The sequence below is a fragment of the Pelodiscus sinensis genome, chromosome 2 (genome assembly GCF_052426305.1).
Source record: "Pelodiscus sinensis isolate ZL-2025 chromosome 2, ASM5242630v1, whole genome shotgun sequence".
NCBI classification, from domain to species: Eukaryota; Metazoa; Chordata; order Testudines; family Trionychidae; genus Pelodiscus; species Pelodiscus sinensis.
In genome coordinates, this window is record NC_143053.1 from 261,751,258 (window position 1) to 261,760,178 (window position 8,921).

General features: G+C 42.1%; 1 pseudogene; it reads left to right on the plus strand.

Annotated features, from left to right (window-relative positions):
• Positions 1-250: 250 nt before the first annotated feature.
• On the plus strand, positions 251-7,351 carry LOC102455979 (GTPase IMAP family member 5 pseudogene; annotated as a pseudogene).
• The last annotated feature ends 1,570 nt before the right edge of the window (positions 7,352-8,921 follow it).

Below are 8,921 nucleotides of genomic sequence, written 5' to 3' on the forward strand. Positions count from 1 at the left end.
TCACAATCCTGCTGAAAGGGCATAACAAGTGGGGTTCTGCAGGGGTCTGTTTTGGGACAGGCTCTGTTCAATATCTTCATCAACGATTTATATACTGGCATAAAGAGGACGCTTATTAATTTTGCAGATGATACCATATGAGGAGGGGTTGCAAGTGCTTTGGAACAATCACTTGTTGCAGTTCAGATATGAGAGAGAGACCCCCTCTATCTGGATGGTTTGGAGGGAGAACAGGTTGCAAAGTGTGTGTATGTATGAAGACATTTGCATGATTACATTTCAAACAGTTTACACAGAATCCCTGGGCTGGAAGAGAGCTCAGGAGTCACCAAGTCTAACCCCTCTGTCCAAAACAAGACCAATCCCAACTAAACCATCCCAGCCAGGGCTTTGTCAAGCCAGTACTTAAAAATCTCCAGCAATGGAGATTTCACCCCCTCTCCAGGGAACCCAGCCCAGCGCTTCACCACTCGCCTAGAGAAACAGTTTTTCCTAATAGCCAATCTAGACCCCCCCCCCCACTGTAACTTGAGCCCATTGCTCCTTGTTCTGCCATCTGCCACCACTGAGAACAGCCTCTCTCCAGCCTCTTTGGAACCCCCCTTCAGGAATCTGAAAGCTGTTATCAAATCTCCCCTCACTCTTCTTTTCCTAAACAAACCAAATCCCTCAGCCTCTCTTCTTAGATCTTGTACTCCAGCACCCTCATCATTTTGGTCACTCCCTGCTGGACCCTCTCCAATACGTCCGCATCCTTTCTACAGTGGGGGTGGGAACAGAATTGGATGCAATTCTCTAGACATGGCAAATAAAGGGGAATAATCATTTCCTTAGATTGGCTAGCAATTCTCCTACTAATGCACTCCAATATGCTATTAGTTTTCTTGGCTACAAGGGCATATTTTACTCATATCCAACTTCTTATCCACTGCAATCCCCAGGTCTTTTTCTGCTAATCTGCTACTTAGTGTGTTGGTCCCCAGCCTGTAACAATGCTTGGGATTCTTCTGACCCAAGTACAGGATTCTGTACTTGTCCTAATTAAAATTCTTTTGGCCCAATCCTCCAATTTGTCAAGGTCGCTCTGCACCCCATCCCTACCTTCCAACATATCTACCTCTCCCTCCAGCTTATTGTCATCTGAAAATTTTCCGAGGGTGCAATCCAGCCCATCATACAAGTCATTAATAAAGATGTTCAACAAAACTGGTCCTAGAACAAATCCTTGGGGCATTCCACTAGAAACTGACCACCAACCAGACATCGAGCCGTTGATCACTACCCCTTTGAACCTGACAGTCTAGCCAGCTTTCTGTCCACCTTACAGTCCATTTAGCCAATCCATAGTTCCTTATCTTGCTGGCAAGAATATTGTGGGAGACTGTATCAAAATCTTTGCTAAAATCAAGGTCTATTACATCCACTGACTTCCCCATGTCCACAGACCCAGTTATCTCAAGAACTTGCTCTTGGTGAATCCATGTTGACTATTCCTGATCACTTTGCCCTCTTCCAGCTGCTTAAAAATGGACTCCTTGAGGATCCCCTCTGATTTTTTCTGGGGATTGAGGTAAGGCTGACTGGTCTGTAGTTCCCTGGATTGTCCTTCCCTTTTTTAAAGATGGGCACTGCATTTGCCTTTTTCCAATCATCCGGGACTTCTCTGGATCTCCACAAATTTTCACTGATAATGGCCAAAGGCTCTTCAATGACATCTGCCAATTCCCTCAGCACCCTTGGATGCATTAAAATTAGACCCATGAATTTGTGTATGTTTACCTTCTCACAATATTTTTTAACCTGTTCTTTCTCCACCAAGGGCTTCCCACATGCTTCCAATACTGTGTTACCTAGTGCAGTAGTCTGGGAGCTGACCTTGTCTGTGAAGACTGAGGCAAAAAAAAAAGCATTGAGTACCTCAGCTTTTCCCACATCATCTGTCCTTAGTGGTATGTCTAGACTGAAAGCTTCTTCCAGAATAAGCTTTTCCAGGAGAGATCTTCTGGAAAAGATTATTTCAAAATAAAGAGTCTACACACAGAAAACACAATGAAATAGTAATGTGCTTTTGTGAAAGATAGCATCCATGCTGATTGGACACTATTTCTCATCTAAGGTCACTCAGAACCAGTTCAGGCAAGGCAGTTGCTTCCAGGTGCTGCTCTCTAAGGCTAGCCGAGACATGAGCTTAAAGGGACCCCCTGAACAGCTGTTTCTCAGGTTCTTCTGCTTGCTTGCCTGCCTCTCTTACGGACAGCAAAGCATTTCTCCTGCATGCTCTGGTTTCCCTGTGTTTGGACACCACAGCACACCCTAACACGGAGCCGGAGCTGCCTCTGGGCATACGATGGCCCCACACTGCAGGTGTGGGGTTCTGCCTCAGAGCATGATCTGTGCTCCCTCACCTTGGCGTAGGCCTGCCAGAGTTCTTTTACTTTGCTTCAGACCTACTCCAGAGTCCTGGTGTGGCCCTTTGTGATAAGGCTCTCAGCCATCCAGCCATATACGTCCACATTCCTGCATCTGGATTCCTGCTTCCTTCCACAAACCCTATCCCCTGTATCCACATCTTTAAGAGCTGTCAGGGAACAGGAATAGAGTTGAGATGAGTGAGGGTGGAGTGGCCAGCAGAGCACCTGTATTATTTCCTGGAGACCTCTTTTTTTCCATACAACTCTCTTTTCTGCATCTACACAAACCTTTTTCTGAAAAAGCTGTTTTGGAAAAAGCTTATTCCTTGTTGAATGAGGTTTACTGCCATTGGAAAAAGTCCTCCGTTATTTTGCCTTTCTGTTCAAATAATGGAATTGCTAAAGTAGATACTAGTATCATTTTTCTGGAATAATGGCTGTTATTCCAGAAAAATAGTGCAGTGGAGATGCATTCTTGCTTACCTCCTTGTCATGAATAGGGGATGTAAAGGAAAGTCAAACTTACCTGGAGAGTGAGGAAAGGGTTACACCAAATTTGGAGCATCATTTAAGGGAGGAGGCTTTGGGCACTCGGCCAATGAAATGCAAATGAAAGAGTTTGGTTTTTTCCCTTTGTTTTGGGGAAGTAGCAGGAGATATGGACTCTCTCAGGAACAGACTCCTTGAATTCATTAAAATGTGTAAATAGGGAAAAGTTTAGATAGACCATCAGGTTATATTGTTTTCCTTGTTTGAGGGATGGAAATCATGTCTGAGATGGTTAATACTTTTTCTCTTTTGTAACTAAGAATCCCTGGATCTATTTCAATTGATGGCTTTTAACACCCAGTCATCTACTATTCTTGCAACAGTGGTTTTGTTTTAATGATAAAATATTTTATTTTTATTTTGATTAACCAGTAGTGATTGATTTTTGTGTCTTTAAAGCTATATGTGGAAGTGAAACCACATTACCCTGGAGAAGCAAAGCCCCATTGTCTCTGCAGATTATCTCTGTTTTCCCAATGCCAAGTGAAAAGGAGGTTGGAGCAGGGGGAGAACTTTGCCTCCGGAAGGGTTTCAAGTCTGTTTTTCTATTTTGGATCTCAGAGAAACTGAGACCTGACCAGTTTATCTCTGGGAGTTACAGAGACAGAGTTTATCATGCTAACCAGCCCCCATTACCTACACTCAAAGTCCAGGTTGGGGAATTGAGCCGTGACACTCCCTCATCCAGTAAGAGCCCCACACCCTCATTGATCACCCTCTTATGCCTGTAGAAACCTTTCTTGTTATCCTTCACATCCCTTGCTAGCTGCAATTCCTAATCACTCCCCTGAATTCTCGAGCAATATATTTATACTCCTCCCTAGTCATCTGTCCAAGTTTCCGCTTCTTGTAAACTTCCTTTTTGTGTTTAAGCTCACCAAGGATGTCCCTTTTAAGTCAAGTTGGTTACTTGCCATATTTGCTTTTCTTACTGTGCATCGGGATGGTTTGTTCCTGTGCCTTCAATAAGGCTTCTTTAAAATACTGCCAGCTCTCCTGGACTCCTTTCCTCTTCATGTTAGTATCCCAGGTGATCCTCTCTATCAGTTCTCTATGGTTATGGCTACACTATGGGTTTTGCCACAAGAAGCAATGCAAATGAAGCATGAATTAGCATTTTCTCACACTTCATTTATGCTCTTTCATTTCATTTTTGCGCTAGGGGTTTTTGTACTAAAACAGGCAGTGTATCCATGACTTTTTTTTTGCACAAAACACCCTTTTTCCACAAGATTCTTATGCCTCTCCAGGACAGGTGGAAGATTTCTGACACTTAAGAGTCAAAAGTAGAAAATACTAGGAATGATGCTAGTTGTTTTGTAGGGTGAGACCTTATTTACAAGCTCTTTGTAACATGGATCTCTCTACAAACTCTGAAGTCATGTGTTGCTCTAGGGTTTCTACTTTTTGAGTTTTGTTAGTCTCTAAGGTGATGAAGGATCATTCATTGTTTTGTCAGTTACTGACAAACACAGCTACCCCTCTATATCATTGAATTGTTGACACAGACAAGATGAAAGTTTCAAACCAGGAAAACTTTTATCTGTTTTTGCGGCATGGATCCTAAACATTCTCCAGAGAAACTGTTTAAGTATTAGTGAATGCCTTTTACTCTCCTTTCTAATGTCAGTAAATACTGTATTAGTCATGGTCTCCTTGCACATACTATTTCTAGTTGATGCATAGATTTGTTTAGAAACTTAAAGCTGAGCTTTATGTGGATAATATGATTTTGGTGTGTTTACTAACTTGAGTTGTCAGAAAGGATGATGATACATGTACTCTAGGGGAAGTATTATTTTTTCTTTTTTTAGTTCATATTAAATAGTTTTAATGTACTTTTTTCCACATATACGGACTTCTTAAAATGCATATGTATGTATGTATGTATGTGTAGATAGGTATAGCTATAGCTATAGATGTGTGTGAGTCTGTTTGCAGTAGTGGTGCACACCCATACACTACTTGAATACTGGTGTTGCACATAAGAAATTTCAACCTGCCTAAAAGTAAATTATCCCACTCAGGAAAGAAAATGTTAGAGGGAACACTGGACCCAGGAAAATCACGTGAAAAGCATTTGAATAACATTCATATATAAAAAGCTGATTTTGATTGTACAAGTCAATTTTTCCCATCATTAGGTTGTTTAACTGATCCCCCAAAATAATTGTGATTCGTAACAAGCCTTGTGTATAAAGGGAAAACAGTACATATAGTATCGTAAAGCATCTGATACCACGGCAAAAATTTGGGAAATATAATGCAGATGGGTATACTATAGTGTGGGTGCATAACTGGATAACTGTTCTCAGAGAGTAGTTATTAATGGTTGAGTCATTCTAGAAGGGAATAAAAAGTGGGGTTCCACAGGGATCAGTCTTGGGATTGGTTCTGTTCAAAATCTTCAATGATTTAAATTTTGGCATAGAAAATACACTTATTAAGTTTGCAGATGATATCAAGCTGGGAGGGGCTGCAGCTGCTTTAGAGGGTAGGGTCAAGATTCAAAATGATCTGGACAAACTGGAATAATGATCTGAGGTAAATCATTTTTCTGATCATAATCAAACCTCATAGAAGTGATTATAATGATTGCTATTTATTTGTATGACTGGGTTTTTCTAGATAAATATTTTTCTATATTCTGGGCTCTTAGGTTAAATATTCTTGTAAATAACAAATGTTATTACAAAAATTTCAGAGGAAAATGGATGGGAGTAATCTGAGAGGAGACCATGCAATCTTCAATGGTAAGAGGATTACACAAGTCCATTTCTGGGCTAACTTCTTTATTTTTTACAGCTTATATTTTTCTGTAAAATGAAAGCAAGCCCTGCAAGCTTCAGGGTTTTGAGACTTGTTCTAAATATACCTCCAGCCACCCAAATTACCGTGGTGGCTGTGGTATGGGTGCAGTTATTGGGGAATGGTAATGACATGTGCCTTGTAATTGGTCTTATGTGGGAACTACCTCCAGCAAAGAAAATCTCTTTCCCAATATTTCTAATTTCATGCATAGATCAAACTGCTCTAGCAGCTGCAAACTGTAAATCAACCTGCCACTTTTGATCAAGAAAAAAGATGAGGGTGTAAGCATGTTACAGCCCTCTCAGTCAGTTTTACAGAGTTGGTCTGCTTTTTGTTTTTCTTCAAAATCTCAAATAAAAAATAGAAACAATTGTGTATGAAAACGTTTATTCCATTTGACCAACTGGATAGAGCTTGGAAACAGCAAGAGGCAACATGTAGCTCAGTCAGCCTGATTCATTACACACTACACAAGAGAAGTGAATCTTGAAAAGGGACTTTGATGTGGCCACAGTAGTGATTTCGCATATAAGCTCAGCACAACAAACCATGTACTGGGGGCTAGATGGAGGAAGGCATAGAGTTGGTTGGATAAGGAGGATATGGAGTTCAGTTTTGGGCATGTTCAGTTTAAGATAGCAAGACATCCCAGAGGACAGAATAGCTGAGAACTGGGACTGGATGGAAGTTATGTACTTCATGTGACTCAGCTGCAGCAAATGAAATTCTAATGCAGGCTAATTAGCAATTGTATAAAAAGGTACAAGTCCTACTCGTGTACTATTACCTGTGCAGTGATGCTCTGACTGTCCCACGGATCGGAGCTCAGAATCATCCTCGTTGGCAAAACCGGAGCTGGGAAAAGTGCCACAGGAAACACCATCCTTGGTGAAAAAACGTTTGAGTCCAAACTCGAGGCAAAGCCAGTGACTCTGACTTGTGAAAAGGGGCAAAGGAGCTGGAATGGGAAGGAGATTGTGGTTATTGATACACCTGCCATTTTTGACCAAAAGGCTTGTGCCACAACAACTAAGGGAGAGATTGTTCACTGTATCATGCTCTCCGCCCCAGGACCCCACGCTCTGGTGCTGGTGACCCAGCTGGGCCGTTACACTTCAGAAGACAAGGAAGCAGTGAGGCGAGTCCGGGAGATCTTTGGAGATGGAGCCATGAGGTACACAATTGTCCTGTTCACCCGGAAAGAAGATTTAGGGGTCAGCTCCCTGCATGACTACGTGAAACACTCAGATAATAAAGCTCTTAAGAGGCTGATTCAGGCATGTGGGAACCGCTACTGCGCTTTCAACAACAGAGCAACCGGAGAAGAGCAGACGGAGCAGGTTTCGGAGCTGGTGGGAATGATCCAGAGAACGGTGCTGGAGAACGGGGGCAGGTGTTAAACCAATGATATCTATTTGGAACCAGCTGAAGAAGATGCGAGTGATCTTACTGCAAGGAATACGAAGGCTAGGAAATCTGTTTGTAAAAATAAGAACGTTATTCTGTTCTTGGTGTTTGCTGTAATTGTAGTTGTTGTTGTTGTATTTCTCTCAGTTTTCCTCAGGCCCAAAATCCATTAATAAGTTCTCATTACAATGTAATCCTACTGCTTCCCAACCTCCCTCTTTCAGACGGGCTAGCACACTCACTCTTGTGCTAATGCAGCACATTCATATACTATGTATAAAACTAGTAACTTTTGTTCTGTATTAAAATACTTATTCTGTAATTTAAATATGCTGAGCCAGTTTCCACACTGCATTACTCAGATTTAGAATGGTTTCACTCACTTAACTTAAGTGCAGCAGTACGGACTTACAGTCATATAACGGCTTGCAACATGGATTTGTAATGGAATGTCTCCATTACCTTCAGTGGAATGCTGTTCATTTCAAGAGCCTTAGAGTCTTCCAAACTTCAGAGGAGATTTCCCCTCCCAAGGCCTGGCCCCTGGCCAAGACATAATCCAGAGATTGTTGGAGAATCTGTGACCTCCAGAGTAGGGGACAAAGAAGCCACCTGTCCTGGCCAAAGGCAGATGGACCTGCTCCACGTAGCTCCTGCATGGCTCTCCTTCTTCAAGATCCTGTCAGTGGGGGGAGGAGGAGGGCTCACTGGAGGAGCAGCTGCAACCAGACCATAGTAATAGCAATGCAAGCAGTGAGCCCAGGAGGCTGCTCTCAGATTCCTTGCATTACAGTCAGGTTTATGGTCTTATTGTCTCCCAAAAATGCCAGAAGTCCTCAGCAAGGTTCCATGTCGGCTTGATTCAGTGTTCGGGACTTGGGTGGGGAGGGGCCTGTGTTGCCCTCATGAAAAGTGGAAAGGCACTATCTTTCCCCCAGTTCCAGTACCACTATTGCATTTACAGCCAGGTAACTTTGGGTATGTCTACACTGCACAATTATTTTGGAATAAGCTATTCCAGAATAGTTATTCCAAAATAGCTTACTTAGAAATAGCACATCTACACTGCAGGGAAGTCTCAAAATTAGTCCCAAGCCGGCTTTCCTAATGTAGAGATGAGATCTTGATGGCCAGGAGGCACTGGGGAGGAATGACTTAGAATGGCCCTGGTGCAGGGCTATTTTGAAATAGCAGCAGTGGAGAATCTACACATGCCTTATTTCGGAATAGGCATTTCAAAGATTTATTGTATTATAAGACCAAGGAAGAAAATCTTGGTTACTCTTCACTGAGAAAGCAGAAAATACAGGGCTTTTTGATTTCATAAAGGTTGGCTCTTGGTCATGTGTGCAAGTGTCACTTGGTAGCAACCTTAGGTAAAAAACTGCTTTAGATAAAATTAATTTACTAAAGTTAACTCACTTCTACAAAACAAGAATTATCTTTTTGTATTATTCATGCTTAATTGTTTCCATCTGTCTTTGTTAATAAACGTCTTATTTATCATAAGTGCATCTCTATGTTGTAACACTAAGCCAAATGTGCCTCTTCAGTTGAATCTAGGGTGACCATCCCATTTCTCCTGGGACAGTCTGTATTTGAGGGTTGTTCCCAGTCTCCTGACATTGTTTTACAGATGGGAACTTTGTCCCCTATTTTCCCAAAGTGACTGGCAGGAATCCAGCAGTCAGCAACCTACAGCTTGCAGGGGCCACAAGTGAGCTAACGGGGGGTATGTCTACA